Genomic DNA, 26,561 nt, shown 5'->3' with positions numbered 1-26,561 from the left:
GCGGCCCCAGCTCAGGAGACCCTACCACCTCGTTCTGGGTCTCAACCCAAACCATATTCTCCTATGATTATAATTATGTAAAATGTATATTACATATATACATAGTCAGCAAAAGGGGAAAAAAAACACAAGGAAATATACTAAATACTAAACGAGGTGGTGTTAACGATAGTTCAGTTACAGGTGGATTTTTCTCCTTTTATGCATTTTCAAAAAGCATTTTAAATATGGTTCTATTTTTCCAGCATATGGAGAAGAACCTCTGTGTTAGAGTCCCATCAACGTGCATTCAAACTCTGACTCTCCTTTTACCAGCTGGGTGAACTCAGGTAAATTGCCGAGCTTCTCTGGGCCTTATTTCCTGATTGGTGCCCTGGGAATCAGACCACTACCTGTCTGTGTCCTTCAGTCCCACAAAAGTCACAGCATCTGACACATAGTTGGCACTCGGTAAATGCCTATTTCCTTCCTCTTGTAATGAAATGAAAATGTAAGACCAACTTGGCAAAAAACAAATAAATAGAAAATAAAATTAAAAAAATAATAAGACGAACTCAGCTTGCTTGGTGCCCCTGGGAGATAAAAGCAGGATGCTTTACCTGCCCCTTCCTCAATTTCCTCCAGTAATCCTGTAAGCCATCTCCCCTCGCCCCCTACCAGCGAGGCTCCAGCACACAAACCTCAGGATGGTAGTCCTGACTCTCCCATGACTCACCTGGCAGGTGAGAGTTGCAGGGTGGGGGGGTGCTCTGGGAAGAGAGGACGAGCCCCTCTCTGAGGCCCTCCACCAGGATAGGCCCAGGCGAGCCCCTCCGGGAGCAAACAGGCCTTGTGCGAGGACCCAGAGGACACACAGGGAGATCCCCAGGTTTGCACCTTGCTGGCAGCCACCCTACAGGGACAGGTGCCAGGCTGCAAAGGCCACCTGCTCCTGGGGGAGGGCAAGGGCCACGCTCCCAACCCAGAGGAGAGGCCAAGAGAGAAGCAAGATGGCGCCAGCATCTGGGAGGCGGCTCCTCCCCAGGCCAGGCAGGCCAGGCCAGCCCAGCCCAGGGCCTGCTACCTCAGGGGTGTCCAAGAGTCCAGCCCTGGCCATGGCAAGTCTCCTCCCTGCTACCTCCAGGGCTCCATACTGGGCCAATGTGTTTGCTCTGCTGGTTTGGCGCGTATGCTTCAGCAAAACTCCAGTGGCCATGGCCTCTGAGCCGGGGCTCCAGCCTGACCTTGGGTGTCCTGGAGCCCGGACACAGGGACAGGCCTGAGCCCTCTGCCTTCCTGCCTTCCTGATGATACATGGGAAGGATGGATAGTAAGAGTAAGAGGAGCACTAACAGCTCCCTTTTGTCACCGCATCACAGCAGCCCCGTACTATAGGCAGTGGCACTATTCCCATTTTACAAATGGGGAAACTGAGGTTCACAGGGTTAGGGAAGAGCCTAAAGTAACAGTACTGATACACGAGGGAGTAGAGATCTGAACCTGTATCTCTGCATGGGGGCCACTCTCCCAACTCAGCTGCTAAAGCAGCCACACTCCACCAGGCCTCTTCCAGAAAGGGGCCCCTGGGAGGCTTCCCCAGCCACCGGGAGACACATACCTCCAAAGAGCTGGCTGGAATTCTGCCAGAATGAGTGCCTTCTTGCCCCCTCAGGAAGAGGAGAGACACCACAGCTCCACCGAGAGAGGACAGTCAGGAAGCCATTTTACAAACATGGAGTGACTGCAGGAGAGTCTGCAAGATGGTGGTATTTCCTTCCCTGCCTCTCCAGGGACCTGGGACCATGGGCAAGAGCCAGGTTCAAGTAAATATCCACTGGCTGATTTACTGGTGTGGACAAGGTGGAGAGGGAAAACATGGGACAGGGGGCCTGCGGCACATACAGACCCTCAAAATCGCATGCCTCCCTTGTAAAAGCGGGGATGGTGCCAGCTCCAAATGGTGGCAGCACAACACGTCCTTGATGGGAGGCTGGCCTTGGGGAAGGCACCAAACTAGGTCCCTGAAGCATGGGCTACCAGCTCTCCAGCCGCCAGTACGCAGGTCCCATGGAAGGCGGTGGAGCCCCGCAGGGTGGGGGCCGGGTGGGCCACCCGGGGCAGACAGTCTCCAATCGTGCTGAGCACAGCACATCGCTTCATTCAGGAACCCAGAGTCAAATGTACAGCTGGGTCTAGAGTTGATTCAGCCCTTAACTCGTTCGGGATCACTGGCGGAGCCACGGAGGCGACGGGGAGTGGGGTGAGGGGTGGGGTTACACCAACCTGGAGGAGGCGGTTAGTCTGTTCCTGGGGATGGGGCAGGAGGCTGGGGCAGAACCCCTACTGATAATGTTGGTACACAGGGAAAGGAACCACAATTCTTTTCAAACCCCCTCTCAAAACCAGACAAGCACTGGGAGTTGAGGGAGGGCTGAGAGTGAGTGTGTGTTAGGTGGGGGGTAGGGGTGAGGGAGCTTGTTTTCTACCCACTGCCAAATTCTCATTTACTGTCAGCTCCAATCCATTCGGAACTCACTGACTCAATTGCCTTTTCACGGGGAAAGGAGCCTGCACAATGCAGGGGACTTTTCAGCTCCACATTAGCACACAGGGCACTGGGCAATGTCCAGGAATAAACACACACGTCCCTCCCAGAGGCCGCCGACCCCACCTCCACCCCCAAACAACCCAGCCAGCCCTGCCAGGGCCACATCTACTCCTCCAGCTTTGCCCCCAAAACTTTTTTTAAAATGTAGTTTGACCCATGGAGAAGAGTGTTGTGTGTGTGTGTGTGTGCATATATAAGCATATTTATATGTGTGTTGGATGTGGTGGGGGGTGGTGACTAACTCAAAATTACAAAGGCCTGCAAGAATTAATTCTGGGGCAGTTCCAATTCTTCCTTTTGCCTGAAAAAAGGAGGGATGAGGAGAGAGGGAAAGAAGGAATTCATATTAGGGTCCCAGAAGAAAGAAGTCTGGGAGGATTCCGTTAAAGTGTTGATTAAAAAGAAATCAGCATTTAGTCAGGGAGTGTCCCTAACAACTTAGCAGCACAAAAGCTCTTCAATAATCATTGTGAAAATAATATCAACATTTATAATTATAGTGATTATAATAACAGTGGTCCCCATTTCTCAAGTGCTTGCTCGCTATCTGCCCAGCACCAGACGTTAAGTATGGGTACTCATCAGCTCAGTTAACTATCACAAAGACCCAGGCAGGCAGGCATTGTCCACTGTCAGCCCAATTCCACAGACTCAGAGAGTTGAGACCCCTGCCCAGGTCACAAAGACAGTACATGGGAGGAGGAGTTTAACCCTGCTCTGCTGAATGCTAGCCCCACCTGCCCGGACAGAGAGAGAGGAAACACGCATGGGGTCTATAGAGAAGACAGCCCCAGCACCATGGAGGCCTTGGCTCCAGACAGGGAGGCCCCTTTGACTTGTGGGAACATCCCTGCCACCTATCCCCTATCTCCATCACTGTCCCTTGAAGGTTCATCCCTTTAGCCCAGGCTCTGAGGGGAGTATCCCTCTTCCTCAGATGTAAGTACTTACATGTAAGGGTATGTAAGGGTACTTTAAGTACCCTCCTAAAGTCCAACATGGAGAAGGAAATGGCAACCGACTCCAGTACTCTTGCCTGGAAAATCCCATGGACGGAGAAGCCTGGTAGGCTGCAGTTCATGGGGTCGCTGGGAGTCGGTCACGACTGAGCGACTTCACTTTCACTTTTCGCTTTCATGCATTGGAGAAGGAAATGGCAACCCACTCCAGTGTTCTTGCCTGGAGAATCCCAGGGACGGGGGAGCCTGGTGGGCTGCCGTCTGTGGGATCGCACAGAGTCAGACACGACTGAAGCGACTTAGCAGCAGCAGCAGCAAAGTCCAACAGAATTTTATGTAATCAAAGTGTTCTTTCTCTGTGCTGCCTAACAAAGTAGCCACTGCCTGCTACAGAGTACTTAAAAATGTGGCAAGTTCATTGATGAACTTAATCTAAGTTGCCACATGGGCTGGTGGCTACTGTGTTGAATAGAATCCCTCCAGCTACCCCTTTCCCTCTGAACCCAAGAGCTATGTTAGAAATATACAAAAAGTAACCAAAGACAGAAACATGGCCCATTAATAAGCCCCCCACCCCACCCCACCCCCAAGCCCGTCCTGGCCCCAACCACCAGGCATCTCCTCCACTCTGTCACAGCCTTTCAGAAATCACTGGTCTGCTTCCAGCTTATCTGTCTCCCTTCCTCTTTTCCTTCCTTCTTTTTTTTAATCTTTCTTTTCTTCCTTCTTGCCTTTCTCCCCTCCCTCTCATTCCTTCCTTCTTTCAGTTCCTCTATTTCTTTTTCCTCCCTCCTTCCTTCCCTCCCTCTGTCCCTATCTTTTTCTCCCTCCCTCCCCTCCTTTCTTTCTTTCTTAGAAAAAAGCATCAATTTAATTAGATAAATCCTCAGAGCACGTGGCCTGGAGTTCGTCATGGAAATTAACCTGCTCCCAGATCTCAGATAGTGAAACAAGAACCGGGGTGTTTTGGCATAGCACAGTGAAATGGGAGAGGCCGATGGAGTTTCATACACTTCATCTTCCATAAGTGCCCCTCGACCCTCCAGTGCTCCCCACTTCACAGCCCCCATGCCCTTGCCTCCTTAGGTCACTGCTGCGGGGCCTCCTCTATTTCTGCTCTGGGCCCTTCCTTCCCCACCTTGGCCCAGGCGTGGGGAGTGCTTCCCCCAATCCCGGCTCCAGGCAGGATCATGGAAGGGGAGAGGGGGAAACCTTGGCTCCACCCACATCATGCCCCTGCCCTAGCTCCCCTGGCTAGGCCCACTTGCACCCCAGCCAGCTTCAGGGCATCCAGGGGCCCACCTTAGGCTTGGCCAGGGGCTGGCCTGTCAATCACCTGATCCTGAGCCCACGGTCCCTACTGTATGCTGCTAGCTGGGCAAAGCCCGGTCCGTGAAAGGGTACTGGACGTCAATCCTTAGCGTGCAGTAGCTACGATCACTCTCCTCTCACCTAATTCTCACAAGGTAGGAATTCCAACTCCCATTTTACAGACGTGGAAACAAAGAATTAGAGGAATTCATCCGCCCAGCTGACAGAAACACAGTTCACACGGGGCTCAGCCCAACTCCAACAGCAGCTTTTGACCCTCTGCCAGCCACACGTCTCCACCACAGCAGAGCCTCTGCGCACGCGCAGACCCCCCGGCCCCTCCACCCCTCGGCACTCAGCATTTGGCTCCTGGGCCGCGAAAACACAGACAGAGGCCACTGACACCCGGAGTGAGTTCCCAGGATCTGCCCCCCATCCAACCCCCTTGCCTCCCATGTCCAACGGCTTCTGTGATGGACCTCCCCCCATCCCACCCCCTCAGCTCCAGGAACAGTCAGTCTGACAACAACAGAAAAGAGAGACCAATGACCCCTCCCCGACTAGGGGCATCTAACTCTGAAAGTGGGCACAGTCTTACTTCTCATCCCCTTCTGATTCATCACCAAAAAAAATATCAGGAGGACTCCAAGGCAGTCCATAGATAAAACACAAAATTCAGAATTTCCAACTGATCCCATAGTAACCCACTCCTAGCAGGGCCCCCGCCCCCAGATACATAGAGGGCTACCTCCTCCAACCCTCACATCTACTCCCTGGTGTGCAGCAAATGCGTGCACACTCACCCTGAAGTGAGTCTAGAATACGCAGGCCTGTTCTAAACACTTCATGCATTTTAGCTTATCTAATCCTCACATCAACCCCACAAGGTAGGGATTGTTACCCCCATTTTACAAATGAGAAAACTGAGGCACAGGCTAATTAAGTAAGCAATGTAAGGGCACGATTTTGGCCCCCAGCTAGCGTGCTCCAGAATGCATCCTCTACAGTATACACAGCTCCTCAATGAATCCACATATCCACACAGTTAAGCACACCACACATCCGGAATGGGCTCCCCTATACTGCCTGAAAAGCAACACCACCCTCCAACTCAGCCCCAAGCTCACAGTGATTTTGATAACTTGTTTTTTTGGTCTTAATATTGTTTTTGAGATTCATTCAGATTGATACGTTTAACTGTTCAGTTTCTTTCTTTTTTTTATTAGTTGTTCATTTTCTAAAAACTGAATTACACAACTTATCTACCCTCCCCCTCAAAAAAAGAACCACATCACAACCTGATACAGAAATGAAAGCCCAGCACCACACAATATCCAGGCTCGAGGCTTTCTGGAATGGAATTCACAGGGGTCCCCTTTGAGACTAATACCATGTTATATAAAACCGGCTCCCCTGACATTGTGGGCACCCTGCACTTGACAACACAACCATGATAAATTCTTCATTACGCTTAATTATTTCAAAGGACTTTCACAGCTACAAGTGCAGCCGACAATCAGGGGAACCCTGTAAGGGCAAGAGTGTCAGAGGCCATTTGATAAGAGAGGAAACTGAGGCTCAGAGAGGTCAAATGACTTGCCCAAGGCCACACAGTGATTTACTACAGAATCAAAACTGGAATGGGGTCTCCTGATGCCTGCAACTAGACCTCAGCAGAGCTCTGGACCACCCAAGACTTACCTTGTCCCCTCATCCCAGATCAGGGGTGCTGGGGCTTGGCCCATGGTCCAGCCCCGCCCTCCCCCCCCCACCCCTAACCAAGGATCAGATTTCCCTGAAATTCCCAAAGGAGCCTCCGGGACTAGTGGGCCCGGAAATGGCCCTCACATAGCGAGCTGCACAGCTGAGCTCCCCGGGGGCGAGGGGGGCGGGTGGAGCTGGAGACGCTGGCACAGCCCCCGTGGGTACTCTGCCAGCAATTAGTGCTGGGGAAGGGTGCCAGCCTGGCAGAGCTAATTCCCCCACCCCGTCTTCTCATTTACACACACACATACACACACATACACACACGCTTACCCACCCCGAGACCAGCAGCAGAGAGGCAGTGCAGCTTCCTTTCGGTAAATCTCGTCAGCAAGGCACACGCAGGGCATGCAATTTGGTCATTACTGCTTTTAAACCACAGAAAAGCAGAATCCACCCGCCATTAACCCGTCCTGCTCCCCCTCCGGGCTTCACACCAGCTCAGTCATCAGCCTTCATCTCTAACTCCCACGCACCCCCTTTTGCATGCTCCCCAGAAGTTGCTTTCCAAAAGAAACAGAGTTTTAAACACACACACACACACACAAAACCTGACTACAGTAAGTCAAACCTGAATTGTGTCTTCCTGCCCACCTCTGTCCCCAGAGAAAACAATCCATGGTTCTGATGTCACCTTGGCTAAGACCCTTTCTCAAACACCCTAGGAATCCTGGACAATGCCAGTCGGATGAGGGGGAGCCAGCCTTTGGCCTGGAGGAGGAAAACTACCTAAGCAGGTGTGGCTCTTCAGATGGGAGCCTGAGTACTGGCACCCATCCACCTGCGGGGGCCTGGTGTCACAGCTTGACATGGCTCTGCTCTCCAGGTACTGAGGCCAGCAGGGGTGGGAGTGGCTGTGAGAACTGCCCTCCTCACTGCCCACTTCCTCCCTACAGTCCTGGAGCATGAGAAAGAAGCCCACCAGAGCTAGGGACCCTAGAGGGTCCTTAGTTGGCTTTACAAGATCTGTGAAATCCTTCAAAGTATAAGCAGTATTTGTGCTGATGAGATTTTTTTATTAAGAACATTCTCAAAGGGGCGCACATGAACTCAAAAGAGGAAGAAGCCAAGACACGCCCCCCCCACCAACCCCACCCCCATCAGGGACTCAGCAGTGCCTCAGGCCCAAGTGGCAGAGAACACAGGGCTGGGCTCCAACTGGCCCTCCTGTAAGTGACCTGACCGGCGGCCTTCCTCCCATGGGAGCTGCCCCTGGCCTCCTCCTCGCCTCGCCTGGAAGCTGCTCACTGGGATCGCTGGCCCTGGGAGCCGTGCCATGCCCCCTGGGCCTGTGCCCACTGCCCCTCCTGCCTGTCAGCCAGGGCTGCCCGCAGACCCAGCAGAGGACAGGCACAGGGGAGCCCACCATCCAGGAGAAGAGAGGAAGCCAGCGGCGGCTGGTCTTGGAAAACCTCGCAGATGCTCTAAGCCACCTAGTGTCCAGAGCTGAGCTCTGGCAGTGGCTCTCTCTCCCGCCTCCCAGAGCGGACAATGCACCGGAGCCAGAGCAGGAGCCCAGGGCCTTCTCCAGGAACCTGAAGCCGGGGGGTAGCGGGGGCCGAGCTGCCTGGGGAGATAGTGCCCAGGAAGGTGCAAAGGCCCTAAGCCAACAGCAGGGCTGACCCCGGGAAGATGTTCCCAACACCCCTGCTCCTTGTCCCAGGCGGTCACCGTCTCCTGCAGATCCCCAGGGTCGTCTTGGACAACTGTCTCCTCTGGGTTCCTCCAGGTATCCCCCACCCCAGCCTCCAGGCCCCCTGCAGAGTCCCCCAGACTCTGGGCCTGCCACTCCCCCAGAGCTGCTCGGGCCCCTCCCACCCCCTCCTCTGCTCTCTCTTTTCTCTGTGTCCTCAAGACTCCTCTCACCTTGAGAAGTGTTAGGATTACCCAGCATTTACACTCAATGCTCTCCTTTATTCCTTAAGACTTATTAAGAATGATAATGAGTTTCGAAGGAGCCACACGTCTCCCTCTCTCTCTCTCTTCTCCATCCTTCCCTCTCTCTCTCTCTCTCTCTCCCCACCCCTATCCCCCTCTGCTCTCTTTCTCTACGTGTCTTTTCCACCAAAGACACACAGGACAAATCCAGACCAAAAGGGAAAAAAAAAATTCCAACAATATGGAACAAGGGCACTTGAGGATTTATATTCAACAAATCCCTCTCTCTTCTTCCCTCTCTCTAGTTGTTCTCAATTATTCAGATTAAAAACACACACACACAATTCCCCCTTCCCTTCCCACCGTCCAGGCCACCCCTCGCTCTGCTGGACTTTGAACAGGGGGAGCAGGAGAAGGGCCCAGCTTGCCCACACACCCTTCTTAACGTGCAGCTCTTAAACGGTTGATTAATTTTTGCAGAATTTACGACGGGCTTTAGCATCCTGCCCCCCCCCCCAACCCCGACACCATGGCCTCCGAACGACAGCAACTTAACTTGGTGAACTTGAGGGGGGCAGAGACAGGGGTGCCCCCCTTTCCAGTGGTCTCGCATGGCTGGAACCACGGGCTGCCTGGCGACAGAAGGAAGACGCATCGTTGATGCCAAAGGCCAAGCAGGAGACAGACCCACTCACAGAGCGGCGTGGCACAGGGGAGATAACCAGACAGCCGGAAGCCAGCCACAGCTAACTTTTGGCCATGTGGGACTTTTAAATTCCAAAATAAGGAGGCCAGCAGAAAGTGGGCAGAGGGGAAGCAATGCTCCCTCGAAACTGACAAGGATGCCCACGTTCCTGCCCACCCAGCCACACCATACATCCCGGCAGAGGGACCGGCCTTATCGGTCTGCCGGGCTGCCCTTCAGAGAAGGGGAAGAACAGATCCTAATGAAATTACGGTTTTTAAAATGTCTATAAATTAAATCTCTCTCTCTGTGAATCTCCCCCTGCACTCCCTCCTCTACAAGGCTTGTTTGCCTCTTCTCCGTTCCCTCTGCTCGTGTCTGTTTTTCTGATATAGACATCAAGAGGTTACGGGCTCAATTACAACTCCGCTGGAGTCTTAGCATCAGACTTGCCTGGCCTTCTCTTCTCCTCTTCAGAAACCAGATCCCAAATAAATCTTTCTTCTGCTTTTTATTTTTATTGTGAATGCCAAAAGCCTCAAGATTCATTCAGTTGAGTCACAGCCTTTTTTAACTTACTTCAGATGGGGGAACTATCCTTTTTAATTGTGTCCAAGTAGAAGTATAACATAAATGCTTTTCTCTTTATCTCATTCCCTTTTCTTAAGGACACACACAAACCCTTGGCTATATGTGAAATTTCAAAAAGAGGGGCAGCAGCATATAAATGTGCCTAATTAGTGTCTATCTATTGCGGGGGCTGCTGGAGAATATCAGTTGGACACTTAGTATATTTCTAAAGTTACGGGGTGACATCATAAAGCTTCTTATTAGCAAAAGGTCCATTTGAAAAAGGTGGAACATAAATGGTGATTTCCTTTTTTTTTTTTAAAAAAAAAAAAAAGGAAAACATTGCCTCTACCCTCCCCGATACTATTACTAGCTACGGAAAGGGGATGTGCTGTCTCTATCATTTTACATCCTCAAAAGCTGCCCCCTCAAAAAAGGAAAAAAAAGTTTAAAAATCCAAGTCATAGTCAATCACCATAGCTGTCGATTCCTGAGACGCAGAAACCAGCTTCGAGTTGCATGTAGGTCTAAGGGATAAAAAACAAAAATAACCCCCCGCTATTATTCTGGAAATACTAACTAAAGGGGATTCCAAAAGGTACTTTTCCAGGAAAAAGCAGTTGAGACAAAGACTGGAGAAAGCTGAAGTTCAAGGTGAATCAAAAAGAAAAACTTTGTCTTTCCAATTAACCAGACTGGGAAAAGGGGGCGGGGGTGAGGGGGGCCTGCACATTACTACCAACTCATTAATTCTTTCCTGTAAACAATGTAATTAAATTCTGCTAAATACAGGAGAAATACTCATTTTGGAGTGCCTCCCCCCAGCTCAAAAGCAAATTCCTTCAGGTTACTCCCCCCATGCCAAGACTTCCCCTGCTGTACAACCTTCAGATGAATTTCCAACCCAGGCGTGGACTGCACTGCTCTCGGCTGCAAGAATGACAGCCTCATATGTCTGAAAGCTGACACTTTAGCTTTTAAAAGAAATGGAGGAAAATAAGCTGTTGACTTCTTGGTTAAAGTATCTTCTTGTTCTAACTCATGTTCTTATGTCACTGGGCTAAAAAAGAGAGCGAGAGAAAGAGAGAGAGAGAAGAGAGATATGACTTTCCTTGAATGATCTGTTTAACCTAAGCCAGAGGAAAAAAAAGAAAGTCATTAATTACTTATGTGAGCTATTGCTTCAGAAAGACAATAAACCTGCCCGGTCGCCATGGATATGACATATTTGCTCTGAAAACAACACAATAATTAGCAAAGGGGAAAGATACAAGGAGAATATGCAAACTCGTGAGTTTAAAGCCACAGTGCTCTTTTCTACCCGTAAGCCTGTTCTGTTTGCAATCCAAATCAAACAAATTTTTAAAATATAGCAAAGAGGGAAATAACAGGAATGACTCCTCTCTCCTCTGAGCTAAGAAGTAACAACCACTCCACCCTCTTCCAAAATAAAATAATATAAAAGAGAACCAGGATGGTAGAAGGAGAAAAAAAAAAGTATTGCCTCTGTTTTATTTCCTATAGCAGGGGTGGAGTCTGAGGTTTGTTTTTTCTTCTTTTTTTCAAAAGTGTGCTCTTATTTAGCATTGGACTTTCTGGCCAGATATAAATTTATTTATAAAGCCAAATGCCCTGTGTGAGGCTCAACTCTCCCCAAAGTAAGTGGAGATATCAAGGAGTGGAGGTGGGGGGCTCGAGTTGAAAAAGCAAAACAGTATACTCTGAAAGCATCAGCTCCAGAGAAGGACATCCACTCCCCTCACCTTCAAGAAGATGGAACCCAGGCCTTACTTTAATATTAAAAATGCATTAAATGGTTTTACCTACAACTTAGTCCCAGAGGATCATTAGGAAATGCAATCGCTTTGTATCATATCTGTCAGCATGATAAATATCTGAGTTCAGAGTGGGTTTGCAATTCTTCAGAGTGTCACAAACCAAGATAATTTTTTTCTGCCTTACTTTCTTAATTCACTGCACCCAGTCCCTTCAAAGTCAGAAGTCTACAGAAAAATACCTGAGGAGAAGAGAAAAGGAAAAGGGGGGGAAAGTTGATATGCTTTCACACACCAGACAGAGGTTACTGATATTCTCCTAAAAAGTGGAAAAATGAAGACTTTAAAATATTTGGGTGAGTATTTTTTTTTTAAGTACTCCATTAAGTTTGACTAAAAACTCCTTTCCCCCTCTTCCCAGAGGCTAGTTTTCCAAAAACAGATGGTCAGGATCTAAATGAGAAGCAAATATACCTCAACCCCCACAGGCAGAGAAATCTAACTTTGAACTTCTTTTTAAATTAAAAAAAAGTGTGTGTGGGGGGGGCAAGATAAACTATTAATAAGTATAAAAAATTAGCTGAGCTACAAGTTTTGTTTTTCTTATTAAAAAATTCTTTAAACACAAGGAGAGCAGATATATAGGAGAGGTTCACATTTGACTGACTTCCTATTTTTTTTTAACAATAGTGTTTTGTTTTTTTTTTTTTTAAGATTGGATTCTTTGATCTTGAAAGAATTTTGCTCTTATATTATGGGGAGAAGAGGGTGGTGGTGAAATGATCTGTTTTAAATGATGATGCAACTTAGGGATCAAAGCCTTGGCTTTCTTCTAGCCATAATAAGCAGTACTTGCCACAAAGCGTGAGTCTCCGGGCTCCTCTCCTTCGTAAGAAGGAAATAAAACGCACCGAGACTCAGAGAAAGACGCGAAGTGTCTGCAAGGTGCAAAGTCTAAAAAACAAAACAAAAAAAGGCAGGGGGGGCGGAAAAAGGAGGGAGGCACTGCCCCTTTAAACGTTTTAGTGCATATGGAGTTTGATTTCTGAAAGAGATCAGTTTAACATCTCCATAGAAACCAGCAACAGATTATCATCAACAGAATAAATAACTAGTCTAATAAATTAAACAGGAGGCATAAGATCGCTGGAAACCTGATTACTGAAGTTCAACAATATTCCCCATAAACTCTCGTTAACCGCCTCTAAGGTGGCTAACAAGATGGGGGTGGTGGTGTCAATCTCTCCAATTCGCCGGATTCCGGGGAGAGAGACGGTGGCCGCTGCCCGGAAGGGAAAAGTTTCCCACCTTGCCCTGGAGAGAGTCTCAGAGCTCCAGTGAGGTGAAAGCCAGAATGCCGAAGTTTGGGAAGTGGGAAAGAGGCTGGGCGTCAGCGGAGGCAGTGCGAATCGCCGGAGATGGCGCGGGACGCGACGCCCGCCCGGGACGCACAGCCTCGCCGCCACCAGGGCGCAAACCCAGAGCTTTGCGCTCGGGCGCCGAATGGCCCAGCGCCCCCTCTGGGCACGTGGAGCGCAGCCCGGGCGCAGCCCCCGGGGACCAACTACCCCCCTCACCACGCCCGGCGCAGCTGCTCCTGCTCAGCCCGGACAGCTCCCTTTAGGACGGCGACGTGTGTGTGTGTGTGTGTGTGTGTGTGTGTGTATGTGTATGTGTGTGTGTGTGTGTGTGTGTGTGTGCGCGCGCGCGCGCGCCGTGGGGTGGGCGGCGGGGGGGGGGGCGCACCAATTTGCCCAGCGATCCGTTTTCCAGTCCCCTCGCGCGCTCTCATCGCGCGTCTGTACCAGCTTAGAGGCGCCCTAAATTTACCAACTTTACCCTACGACTACCCTGGCCTTTCCCCCCTCGCCGTCCCTATGTCTGAGTGTACGGGATGTTGGCGGGACAACCACACACTCTAAGGGTCGTGGCCTCAGACTCCGCCGGGGCAGCGACGCATAACCCGGAGTCACCCCTTGGTCCAGCCGGGTCTGGGGGAGCTCCAGGCTCGTTGGAGGGGTGTTGTTGCTGCTTCGCTGGTGGACAAGTCATACACACCGTACATGCGCCCGCACCCTCCCCAGCGTGACTGGAAGGAGGTCCTGGCCGCACCCAGGGCCCACTTCCCAAGCTGAGGCTGGTCAGGAGGAACTTGTGTGGAAGGGTGAAGCGGCCCCCTGACTCCCTCGGCACTCCTTTCCTCCCCCAACACCGGACCCGGGTCGGGGATGGCTTGGAAGAAGAATCTGCGCCCACCCCCTGGAGAAAAATCTATTATTATTATCTTAATCTACGCCCCCAAAGTATCCCTCCCGCCGTGATTGACGGCGCATACACCTGTTCCCCTCGCCGAGGAGCTTCCAACGCTGGGGACAGACATTCACCCCAAAGCTCTGCAGCGGCCCAGAACCCGCCCGCCACCCTCGCCCGGCCAGCCCCCGCCCGCCGCCCCAGTGCAACCCTGCCTCGTACCTTGCCACCCCAGCGGCCGCCCCCTCCCCTCCCAGGCCCGGCTTCCCAGCCCGCCCGCTCCCGGCCGCGCTGGCTTAGGAAAGAGAGAAAGAACAGAAAGCAAAACTTCCTGGCGGCCGACGGCCATCAGCTGCACATTCTGCAAATGCCACCGAGTAAAAATAAACCGGCCGCCGCTCCGCCCGGCCGGCTCACCCTGAGCGCACGACTCAGCCCCCTGCCCCGGGACTGTCGGTCCGGCCGGATCCCCCATTCCGATGCGCCCCCTGGAGCCCCGCTCCCCGACACTCCTCCGCCTGCCACCGCGCGCTCCTTTGCCCTGAAACTCGACCCCAAGTGGCCAGGCGGCCCGGGCCTCTCCCCTTGGGTGCCCCCCTGTATTCCCACAAGCTACCATTCTCGGTCCTCCTCCTGGTGCCTATTTCAACCGTGCGCCCCTGGATTTAGGGCTCCCCTTCCCCAACTGTTGAGCCCCGAGGTCACTATCAGCCCACTTTGGAGGGTACAGACCCCGCCAGACCCTCGCCCACCTCGGCCGAGCCTCCTAGGAGTTCACGGCTCCACCCGCCCACCGGCCCGCCAGCCCGGCGTCCCAAGTCTCCGGACGCAACTTCTCTTCCAGCGCACACGACAACCGCGGCAACTCCCCCGAACTTTTCCCGGGACCCAGGCGGGCTCCGGCCGACAGTCACACGGCCCTGAGCCGGCGCCCCGGCTCCCTGTGCCCAGCCATGCCAGCCCTGCGCCCGGGGAGGCTGGGGTGGGGGTGGGGGGCAGTGAGGAGCGCCACTTGCCTCGCCCGGAGCAGCGCACTTGAGACAAACTTCCCAGGCACAAATGAAAACGGGGGCGCCGTTCCCCCCAGCCAAGCAACCTCTCGCCTTCGTTTTCCAACCAGGAGGCACCCCTTGGCACCCCACAGTGAACACTGCCTACCTCTGCCGGTAGCATTTACACCCCAGTATTGGGGCACAAGAGTCGGTTGGAGGGGCTCCCCACCCACCCCCTCCCTTGAACAAAGTCTTGCAAAGTCACCCCAGGCGCCCCTCACCCCTGCCTCCTTCTCTGCCCTGGAGAGCGCACGAACCCCTGCAGCTCGGGGGGCTGGGGGGAGCGTAGGGGGAAGGAGTGATTACAGGGTATTCGCGAGCACCTGCCCCCCGCCCGAGCCCGCACCGCGGGGGGCGCCCCCACCTATTTGCAAAGTCCTGCACTCGCGCCTGGCGCCTCCCCCTCTTCTCCGCTACCCCGCCGCCCCCTCAGTTGGAGTAAGTGACCCCAGGAGCAGCAGCCCTCTCCTTCCCCGGAATCGCGCGCTGGGCATTCCCTGGCCGCGGCGGGCGACGCGCCGCCCTGCGCCCGGGTGCCAGCCCTCCGTGTCCCCTGCCTCCCGCACGGCCGGAGTTGGGTGGCAGCCGCCGCGCGCAGGCTGGCTGGCTGGCTGGCTGGCTCTCTCGATCGCTCGCTCGCTCGCCCGCTCCCGACTGCAAGCGGCAGCCCCGGGAGTGGGGGACTGCACCCTGACAGGGGGCGAGGCGGGGAAGCACCCCGGGAGGGCTGCGGAACTGAGGGGGTCGAGGGGGGCGCGGCGGAGGGAGCGCCGAGTCTCTTACCTGCACTTGGGGCGGCTTTGGGTGACTTTCCAAGTCCGGGGGAAAAATGTGTGTGTGTTTGGGATGGAGCGCCGCGGGCGCGCATGCGCTGCCCAAAGTTGCCGGATCCCGGATTTTTCGCTCCCAGTCTCCGCTCTCGCCCGCTGTGATTATGGAATTCTCCGCGGCAGAGCGGGCGAATGGGTGGCATGCAAAACCCGGGCCGGATCGCGGGGCCGGGCTCTGCTCCACCCTCACACCCCCAGACCTTCCCCTCCCGGTTTCTTCCCACCCATCGCCCCGGCTGAGCTCTGCTGGCACGCGCGGTTAGACCCGGCCTGCGGAGCAGCATGTGAGCTCAAGACTCCCTTTTGCGGGTGGAGAAGCCTTCTCCACCCCAGACTGAGTGGAGTAGAGGCCGGGGGACAAGAGAGGAGGGACAGGAGTGGGTTACTTTCCACCTGTTCTGAACCTTGTGAGCCAGTCTGCTTCGCACTTTTCCACTGAAGAACTAGCTCTTTTCTGCAAGTTAGGATGTTAGAATTGCTGAACCCAAAAGGATGTGATGTTCTCACTGTTTGATACCTGCTTTGCACTTATTCTTTGCCAAGGAGTTTTTCATTCAGTCCACTGTGCAAGAAATAAATCCCTAAGTGAACAAGATAGGTCGTGAAAAATGAACCTGGGGCCCGGGGCGAAGGGCGGGAGAGAGTTGCAGATAATGTACATTAAAACAAATGAATAATATTATTTCAGAGAGTGAAAGGATCTTGAGGAAAATAAAACAAGGTAGTAAGGTAAAGAGTATCTTGGGAGAGCTAATTTCCCCTGCCCAGGCAATAAAGAAGGCCTCTTTGAGGGGAAACCTTCAAACTCCATTGGAGATCAACCCCCCTTTTGTCCCTTTGCCCAACTTGCCCACCTCCTAGGTGGTTTGAGGTGGCCACACAAGGCTGAGTCTCGAAGAAGGAAGCGCTACCAGCTGGTCAACACCTTTGTGGCTTGGTAGACTTCGGGGCATCATCTGCAAGGTCTCAGCAAAGTCTCTCGGGACTAGGGAGCAGTGATGACCTGAGAAGTGGGAGGTAGGTATTCCAACTTTTGATTTGGGCTCATTCCACTCCTAGGACAGTGTAAATACGTGGTAGGCAGCTTGGACTTTGGGGTCAGACCTCAGTCTCTCACCAGCTGGGTGACTTTGAGTAAGATATTTGACCCCTCTGTGCCTCAGTTTCCTCAACAGTAAAATGGGGATAATAATAGTACTATTGCCAGGGCGGGTTGAGAGGCTAAAATGAGTTAATGCAGGAAAAGTGACTCGGCCAAGGCAGTGATCGATCAATGCCAGTAATTGTCATTGCTCCCTGGACATCCAGTGTTCCCTCTCTTCTTATTTCTTCCTGTCCTCTCTCCCTCCCTTCTCCTCCTCTGTCCTTTCTTCTCCCACAAGAGTCCTGCGCTCAGTCATTTGTTCAGCAGGCATTTGCCGAGCCCCAGTGAAGAGTGCATCCTTCCCAAGGCCAGGGAGATAAAAATGAACTAAGAGGCTTTGCCTCTGAGGAACTGATTGAGGAGTTTGCTTGTCTCTCCCCTCCCTCTTTTCCCACTATAAGGCTCAACTGCCACCCTCCACATACTCCCCAACAGCTACAGTCACCACCAAACTTCTATTAAAACATATATTCTTCCCTCCATTTTTTTCCTCGGATGCTTCACAACTCTCCCATCCCCCTAGATGTCTTTCTATCTCCTCTGAAGGAACCTCATCTGGGGTGGTGGAAGCTGGAAACAGTGGCAAGCCTGGGAGGAGGGAGGTGGACATTGGGGTGAGGTGAAAAGGGAGAGCTCCCTCTTCCTTTCCCACCAACCCAACTGAAAAAACAAACAAACAAACAAACAAACTGAGGGATCAGGAAAAAGCACTCCACCCAAAAAGTAACCCTCATCTTGAAAGCCTCTAGTACCTTCTCCCCCCACCACCCCTGTTCCTTTCACAGGGACTGAAATCAGATGCTCTTTTCCTCATTTGCTTCATCTTAGCATTTCCTGAGCTTTCCCTAAAATAAAATACAAACTCTTTCCCATGGTTGGCAAGATCTGGCCACTGCCTGCCCTTGGACCTCACCTCCTTCCACCCTATCCTTGGTCACATTGTCCCAACACACTAGCCTCTTGCTGCCCTGGAAATCACCAAGCTTGTCACTACCTCAGGGCCTTTGCACTTGTCCCCTCTGCCCAAAATGCCCTTCTTTTGGCTGCTTCCTTGCATCATTCTGCTCACATGTCACCTCCTCAGAGAGGCTTTCTCCCTAAAGCAGCTCCCAAACTTTCTCTCTCATTTTACTCTGTTTGAGTGTCTTCAGAGATTTTGCTTATTCATTTGTTTCTGTATTTCCTGTCCAGCTGCCCCTGCTACAGTGGGAGCTCCTTGGAGGCAGGGAGGCACCTCCTTGGAGGTGTGCCCCCTTATGTGTTCAACACCTCAGCCTGGTACCTAGTAGGTCCTTACTCTTTGGGGTGAATGGAGATAAGCCTGTATGGTCCCCTGCCCTTGAGGGACATATCTGCGGAAGAACGACTAGAAAGTGCCCAGGACAAAGTTTGGGGGAGGGAGGAGGAACTGGTACAACCTGAGGGTAGCCAGGAGTTGCCAAGTTGGATCTGTGCCTTTGCCAAGTTTTCCACTCTCTGGCTTTTGGCCAGGGGTCGATAGTGGGGAAGCAGATGGCTCTGGTGACCCAAGCCTCAACAGAAGAGGCTGCATAGGCAGGAGGGGAAGTGGGGTCAACTAAGGACCCTATGGAAGCCATCCTTCTAGCCCCCTGCTTCTGGGCAGGCTGCCCATGATCAAGAGCCTCTCCCATTTTTAAATCTCCTGGGAAGACCCTCCCCACTAGACTGTGAGTTTCCCCGTGGTAGGGTCTGTGCTTTTGTCACAGAAGCTGAGGAGCCAAGTATGGTGCTGCCCAGGAGGCTCTCAATGACTGATTGTTGAACAAGTAAATTTAAGTCTGTCTCTGTTTGTGTAATTGGCACAGCCTTGAAAGTAATCACAGCTCCGCTTCCTGGTCACAGTTTTTTGGTTTCTGGTCCTCTGTGGTGATGGAAAGCAAGACCTAATTGTGCGTCAATAGCTGTTATTTACCGAGCGGTTATAATGTGCCAGCAGCACACTAAGCACTTGTATGTGTTGTCCTCACAACAGCTGTACCAAGCAGTTACTGTTAGGAATATGCCCATTATACGGATGAGGAAACTGAGGCACAGTGAATGACTTTCCCAAGGCTGAGGCTGTGCTACCTGACTCCAGAGCTGATGCCTTTTACCGCCAAGACCAGCTGCAGGGATGGGGAGGTGACCAAAGGCTCACTCCATGACTTACCCCAGTGCAACAAGCGTTTACATCTTTACTCTTCATAGAAAGATGAAATTGGAATGTGAGTGCATTGAGAGAAGAGGAGGAAGAGAAGTTGAACAAATCTGTTCTTTAACCATAAAATCTTATTTCAGTCCAGTAAAAGACAAAAAGAAAGAAATCAGAGGACCAAACACCAGATTTTATACACGTGAAGCACTCAGTAAGTATTGGCAAAGAATCGCTATTTTTAAATGTAAAAATTACAGACTACATGCTTGTTTCCCTTTTTCCTAAGCTGCCTTAAGTTTGAGGTTCCCCTTGGGTGAGGTCTGTGTCTTTTGGGTTCACTGGGTCTCGTTTGGTTCTGGCATCACAGTGGGTGCTCAATAGACACTTAGTGACTGAATAATTAAACAAATGCCCGAGATAAGTGATTATGGTGATTACTGGGCAAGTTGTAATTAAAAATAAAAAAAGCTGAGTGCATTTTTTTTTTTTACGAATGTCTCTCTTGGGAGTCCATGAGTGGGAGGAGGGGAGAGAGGGGCTTCTTCCCAAATGCTAAGGTTGGTTCTCAAATCTCATCCAAGTTGACCAACTTGCCAAGCCTTTCCACCCCCAAATTCCCTCATTCCTTTTTGTAAAGCACGTGTTATTTGTTTCTGACTATATATATATATATATATATTATATATATATATAATATATATATAATGTATTTATTGTAGAAAATTCAGAAAGTACAGATAAACAGGAAGAAAAAGTTAATTGTCTGTAATCCCACCACCCATGAATAATTCACTGCTGATGTTTCAGTGTATTTCCTGCCAGTCTAGGGTTTTTGTTTGTTTTTTGTTTTTGCTTTGTTTTGTTTTATACAATCAGCACACTGAACATTCCAGGTTTTTTTTAAGTCTGCTATGTGTATGTAGGGTTTCCCAGGTGGCTCAGTGGTAAAGAACTCGCCTGCCAACGCAGGAGATGCAAGAAACTCTGGTTCGATTCCTGGGTCAGGAAGATCCCCTGGAGAAGAAAATGGCAACCTGCTCCAGTATTCTTGCTAGGGTAACTTCATGGACAGAGGAGCCTGTAGAGCTCCAGTACATGGGGTCACAAAGAGTCAGACATGACTGAGCACATACCAACACATGTGTATGTGACATGAACATTTTCTCCCATCATTAAATGCTATTCCACAACACGATGTTGTGTAGACCCATAGCAGAGCTTGATCATAATTTACTTAACCAGTGCCCCACTATTGGAAACTTTGGACATCAAATTCGTTCCCAATTCATTTCATTACTACAAATAATGCTAATGAATATCCTTGTCCATAAATGATAGTGCACATTCCTTCAAGTGGAATTGTTGAGTCAAAGAGTGTGCACGCATTTCAGAGCTTTGATTCCCAGTTGCCAGTGCCCCCTCCCCATTAGGCTGTATGAACTTGCCCTCCAGCCAGCAGCCTGTGAGCAAGTCCCATCTCTCCAAATGCTCTCCAGCTTTTGGTATTCTCACTCTTTTTTTTTTTTTTTAAACCCCTGTTAATTTAATGGGTGAAAGAGTCTGTGATTCTAGTAATGAATCCTTATTAGAACCGTGCTGGCCACAAGCAGGGGCTGTTTCAAGGTTTGAGCGGCCTTGTTCAGACCCACAGCTTCGGGCAGAGATGAGAAAAACAAATGCTTAGTAGTGGGTAGTTGGAGGGGAGAGCAGAGATCTCTTACAGGTTCTGGGGGAGCTTCTAGACTGTCTACCTGAGCCCAGGCTTCTTGGGCATGTGCTCAACTCTTGGGGGCAGAGGGGTGGGGTCTGTCAGTCTCAACAGAAATGAGCTCCTGCTTCCTCCTACCTCTCCGCCCACACCTTGCAGACACCTCTCTCGACAGAGAAGCCTTAGGGATTTCTATGCCATAAATACTACCTGTTTTTCAAGCTCAGCATCCACACTTTGTACCTGCTTTCATTTCCCCCCCTGAGCTATCACTCAGCCCTAGTCAAGGGACAGACTGTTTTGCTCTCTAATTCAACTTTTTCTTTTTCTAGTTGGTTCTAACTAATTTACTTTTTTGGTATTTATGTTTACCCCTACCTGGGAACAAGAAGAATTGAAGGTGACTAATTTTTTCCTTTTAGGAAATGTACCCTAATCCCAGTCTGATCTCTCTGATCCTTTTCAGCTTTGATATCCTCTTTTTTTTTTTTTTAATAGCTTTAAATTTCTGGGGTAAAAAGATTAACTCACATTCAATACTAACAGTTCAGAAAAATACAAATATAAACAGAATGCAGAAAATTTCAAAACACCCACAGTCTGAGAGCCCTGTATTGGGGTGTGAACTGGACTTTAAAAATTAAAAGAATGAATTTAAGTGAAATCCACCAGTTATATCTTTTTGAGCCCACCTCGGCAGACTTTTGGGATGTGTGTGTGGATAGGAGTGTCTTTCATGCCAAGCAATGAGGTATGTGTCTGATTTTATCTGTATGGGCGTGTGGGTGTGTGTGTGCACGTGCGCACATGCACATACATTTGTGGGACACGTATCCCTTTAAAGGAGGGCTTGGGTCTATGCAGGTAGACCTCACTCTATTTGCACACTGAAAGATTGTGTTCATGCTGTCAGCAGACACCTGAATACAGAAAAGTACAGCCAGGTGAGGGGCAGGGCTGACTTGTGACATCATCTCTTAAAAAATAAATCCATGGGTGACACCTACCCCCTCCCATGCCTGCCAGGGAGGGGCACGCCTGCCACCAGAACCCTACTGACCAAGGGAAACCAAGTGATGGAGAAGTTGAAGGGGCCACCTGTCCTTAAAGCACCAGCCACACTCCCGGGGTCTGGTGGTTCCTGCCATGTACCACATGGACCCATCTCTCAGCCCCAGGCCCCTGCTTCTTCCTCCCCCTCTCTCAGATCTGAAATCAGCACATATCTCTGAGGGCAGGAGCCAAACGGACTAGTCATGGCTGTGCTGCTCTGTCCCAGGAGGCAACCTGCCTGAGGTTGGTGTGGCCACACCACGGGCAAGCGGAAGCCGCCATCAATCTCCGGAAGTGGCCATGCTGGCTCCCGACTGGCACCTGTACAGGTGCTGGCTGCTGCCCATGGCACTGTGTCTCACGGAGGGCGGGGCTGGCTGGGGAGGCAGGAAAGAGCTGTTTTGCTGATGAGGTGCCCTCGTGTCACATGGACAGGAGTGCCAGGTAGCTGACTGTGGGTGGAGGAGGGCTCCCCGCTGTGCCAGCCTGGCCCGGATGTGAGCCCTGCCTGCCTCTCTAGCCTTACCTCTCAACACTCTGTCACACCTTTGCACACCCTCTGCCCCAGCCACACAGAGCTGCTCAGGGCTCCAAACATACCTGCTTGGGTCTCCCCTCCAGGCCTTCATCCAGGCTGTTCCCAGAAGGCCTCACCTCCCCTTCTTTATTTCTGTGTTGTTGTTTAGCCACTCAGTCGTGTCCAATTCTTTTGCAACCCCATGGACTGTAGCCTGGCAGGCTCCTCTGTCCATGGGATTCTCTAGGCAAGAATACTGGAGTGGGTTGCCATTTCCTTCTCTGGGGGAGTCTTCCTGACCCAGGGGTCAAACTTGTGTCTCCTGCATTGGCTTTGCCACTGAGTCACCTGGGAAGCCTAAGCAAGTGTCACCTCCTCTGGGGAGCCTTCCCTGAAGTCCTTCTGCTCCAAACCGGGTTAGATGCCTCCATGTGGGCTCCCACAGCCCTCTTGACTCCTCTGTTGCAGCACTAATCACACTGGGTTATAATTATCTTGGTAGACTGTGTGTGTGGAGGGGAGTGTGTGTTAAATCCATGTTTAATCAACTGGTCTGTTGGAGTCTGGATTTCTAATTGGGTCACATGGGTTCAAGTCCCAGCTCTGGTACTCACTAGCAGTATGACCTTGGGCAAGTTCCTGACCTTCCTCAGCCTCAGTGTCTCCCTCTCTAAAATGGCAACAAATACATATCTACCTCACAGGGAAAAATTAACTGAGATCATTTACACAAAGCACTTAGCCTGGATTCACGCATAATGGCCATTGTTATGATTATTCCCAGCATCTGGCAGAATGCTTAGAAAATGTCAGGTGAAGGAGCAGCATCTCTGTGTGTGATGGGCATGTGTGTGTGGATGTGTGGTATATACCAGGGTGGTGGTATGAGGGGAGAACCAGCCTGTACAGGGAGGCGGGGTCTGTAGATGTGTGTGTCCACTCGGAAGGGTAATGGGCTGGTTATTTATGGTCATGCCTTAAGAAAGAAAAAAAAAAAGACAAATCAGTGTTCAGTAATGACAAAGTAATTACCTTTTTATTATTTTTTCAATAGGATTCAGAGGGAGTGTGGGCCTTGGCCATGGCTAGTACATTCAGCCGGGCTTTGAGAATACCCCGTTGCTTTGAGCTATCCCATTCCAACTGCCCCACCAGGGAAAAGGCTGGAGAGGGCTGAGCAGTGCTCCTAAACTTGGAAGGGCTTAGAGATTGAGGGAGAGGGCTGCCCAGCCTATAAAACAGGTGCTCCAGAGGTAGTTCTTCCACATTCTGGCTGAGTTGTCCACATAGGAGGAACTGGATTCAGAGCCCAGAACATTTAACAGAGGACACTTCAGAGTGGGAAACTGAGGCCCAGAGAGAGGAAGTCACTTACTCACCTATGACCACACAGCAAGTTAATGGTAGAGTGGGAGCAGAGCCCAGGTCCCTTAACCCCAGGAAAATGCTCTTTACCACCACATGTCTCACTTGAAAATGGGGGTCTGCCTGGCCCTAGAGATTTGCTTCAAATTTCTACCTTAAAGGGCTCTGACTTGCTAGAAGATGATTTTTTCCCCCAGGGTCTTTCAGAGGATGCTTGGAGACATAATTTCAAGGCATCAGGACCCTGTATATTAACTAGACTGTACGGAGAAGGGCATGGCAACCTACTCCAAGTATTCTTGATTGGAGAATTCCATGGACAGAGGAGCTTGACAGTTTACAGTCCATTGCAAAAGGTTGCAAAAGGATCGGACTCGACTTAGTGACTAACCCAGTATGATGAGCATTATCTATCTACTGAGAGCTAATGACCAGTGAAGGGACCAAATCAGCTCTAGCCTCTTATTTTTTCATCTATCAATCCATTCATCCATCCAATCATTCATCCCTCCAAACTTCTGTCAATCTATCCAAACTTCCATCCACCCATCCAACTTTCCATCCATCCATCCATCCATCTATCCATCCATCAACTCATCCATCCATCTATCCATCCATTGATCCATCCATCCATCTGTTAATCCATCCATTCATTCACTCATCCATCCTTCCATCCATCCATCTCTTTATCCGTCCATATGTCCACTCATCCATCCACCTACCCAACCATCCACTCATCCATCCATACATCCAACAAACCTCTGAATGAGTGCCCCCATGCACCAGGCACCTTGCTAGAACCTGAGGGTCTGGAGATGCTGAGATGAATAAAACAAAATATTGGGAACAGCCTATGAAGAAAATTTTCATGGCAAAGGAGACTTCTCAAAGACACTTAGAGATAAGTGCAGGTAGATGAGGTGACCAAACAGGGAGTCAAGCCCCTAGAGTTCCAGGTCTAGCCCTGTCACTAGCTTGCTGCAGGGTCTTGGATATGTCCCTTCTCTCCTTGCTATGGTTTCTTTGTTTAACAATTGAGAGAGTCAGACTAGCTCAGAGGGCTGGTGGACACCATGTAGGTAAGATTTCCTAAATGCTGGGAAGTTGTAAAGCTCCAAGGGGCCAGGGGACAGGAGCTCCCTTGGTTTACACTGACAGGATGAGGACAGAAGATGCTGGAAGAATAAGAATGAGGAGATGAAGGATGGGGAGTCCGCCCCAGCTCCACTCCACTGTGTAGATCTTCAAAGCATTGATCTGCTTTTCTTAACCTACTGTGGGTCACCTAGACCTGGATCTCTGATTCCAGGTAACTGACAAGGCCCCTGTCCCTTTGTCCTCCCTTCCCCACCTCTGAGCTCCTGTCTCCCGCAGCTGTGATAACCCACACGTAGCACTCTGCCCTCTGGAATTTATTTTAAGGTCTTAGCTTGTTTATTTATTTTATTTAGAGATTTCTCAGTGCTTTGTGGGGAGGAAAATTCGAATGGGGTGATTATGAAATACTATTTCACCTCGCTGTTCATTCACAACAAACAAAGAGAAATGATTGGTGATTAAAAATGCATTCTCTCTGCTTGTTTTCTTTTGTTTTACCATTATGGAAATATTATAAATACTGAATACTAATCTGGACCTGCAGGGACCTCACAGACCTTCCAGAAACCAAGGCGCCTGCTCTTCCCTGGGGCAACCTCACACTCTCTCATCAGGCCCAAAACTATGGCTCAAACCCTCCTGAGAGGGTCCTCGGCCAGAAGACCCCATCACTGAGTGCTCACTGGACAGAGATAGAAGTTTCCCCACTTCCTTGTCCTGTTCCCTACTTCAGTAGATCAAGTCAAGGAGAACAAAGCTGTGAGTATGGACTGCGTGTATGTTCAGTTGCTCAGGAGTGTCCGACTCTTTGCAGCCCCATGGACTGTAGTCCATCAGGCTCCTCTGTCCATGGGATTCTTCAGGCAAGAATACTGGAATGGGTTGCCATGCCCTCCTCCAGGGGATATTCCCCACCCAGCGATCGAACCCATGTCTCCTGCATTGGCAGGCGGATTCTTTACCACTGAGCCACCTGGGAGGCCTGTGAATATGGAGTGCACTTGATTAATCCAAAAGTCATGATCACAGAGCTTAACTCCCAGGATGGGGCTGCCTGCGCCTTCCTACTCTGCTGTTTCTTGGCTCTGTGACCTTGAACACGTAGCTTTGCTTCTCTGAGCTTCTGTTTTTTCCTCTGTAAAATGGGGATGAAAATGGTACCCACCTCATAGGGTCTCTTTGGGGATTAAATGGGATCATAATAGCTCAGGTGGTAAAGAGTCTACCTGCAATTCAGGAAACCGAGTTCAATCCCTGAGTCAGTAATATCCCCTGGAGGAGGAAATGGCAACCCACTCCAGTTATTCTTTCCTGGGAAATTCCAAGGGCAGAGGAGCCTGGTGGGCTACAGTCCATGGAGTTACAAGAATCAGACATGACTTAGCCACTAAACCACCAGCCACTACCACCATAATATCTTATCACCAGGCCTGGCAAACAGAAGTGCTCCATAAATGTTCGCTCCTATACCGATTAATATATCAAACTCTGGGAGATGGTGAAGGACAGGGAAGCCTGGAGTTCTGGAGTCCATGGGGTCGCAAAGAGTCAGACATGACTTAGCGACTGAACAACAATACCGATTAGTACTCTTTCTTCTTCCATGCTTCAGTTTCTTCCTCTGGAAGATGAGAGAGGTACACTAGCTGTCCTCTAAGCTCCCTCCAGCTTTGATGGGCGAGGCTTCTGTGTGCAGGACAGGGTACCATGGGGACAATCCTCACCCACCTTGACTCTCTCAAAGACCTTGGCTCTTTCCCGGAATGCTGGCCGTAGCTACCTGGGGCCTTCTATCAGAGTCTGCTTTCCATGGGCTCTTTTTGAAACGTAAGCCTGGCACTTCCCCATTTATTTCAATCA

At 50.7% G+C, this 26,561-nt stretch overlaps 1 protein-coding gene across 2 annotated transcripts in view; it reads right to left on the bottom strand.

Annotated features, from left to right (window-relative positions):
• Positions 1-15,645, bottom strand: part of CASZ1 (castor zinc finger 1) — a 155,340-nt gene extending 139,695 nt beyond the window's left edge. For both annotated transcript variants that reach the window (XM_059875712.1, XM_059875714.1), the window contains exon 1: positions 15,615-15,645. The gene's annotated coding sequence lies outside the window, so the exon portion shown is untranslated. The remainder of the gene's footprint in view (positions 1-15,614) is intronic.
• Positions 15,646-26,561: the final 10,916 nt, after the last annotated feature.

Source organism: Bos taurus, chromosome 16 (assembly GCF_002263795.3).
Source record: "Bos taurus isolate L1 Dominette 01449 registration number 42190680 breed Hereford chromosome 16, ARS-UCD2.0, whole genome shotgun sequence".
Taxonomy (NCBI): domain Eukaryota; kingdom Metazoa; phylum Chordata; class Mammalia; order Artiodactyla; family Bovidae; genus Bos; species Bos taurus.
The sequence above is the reverse complement of the archived record's forward strand: the minus strand, read 5'-3'. Positions and strand labels throughout refer to the sequence as shown.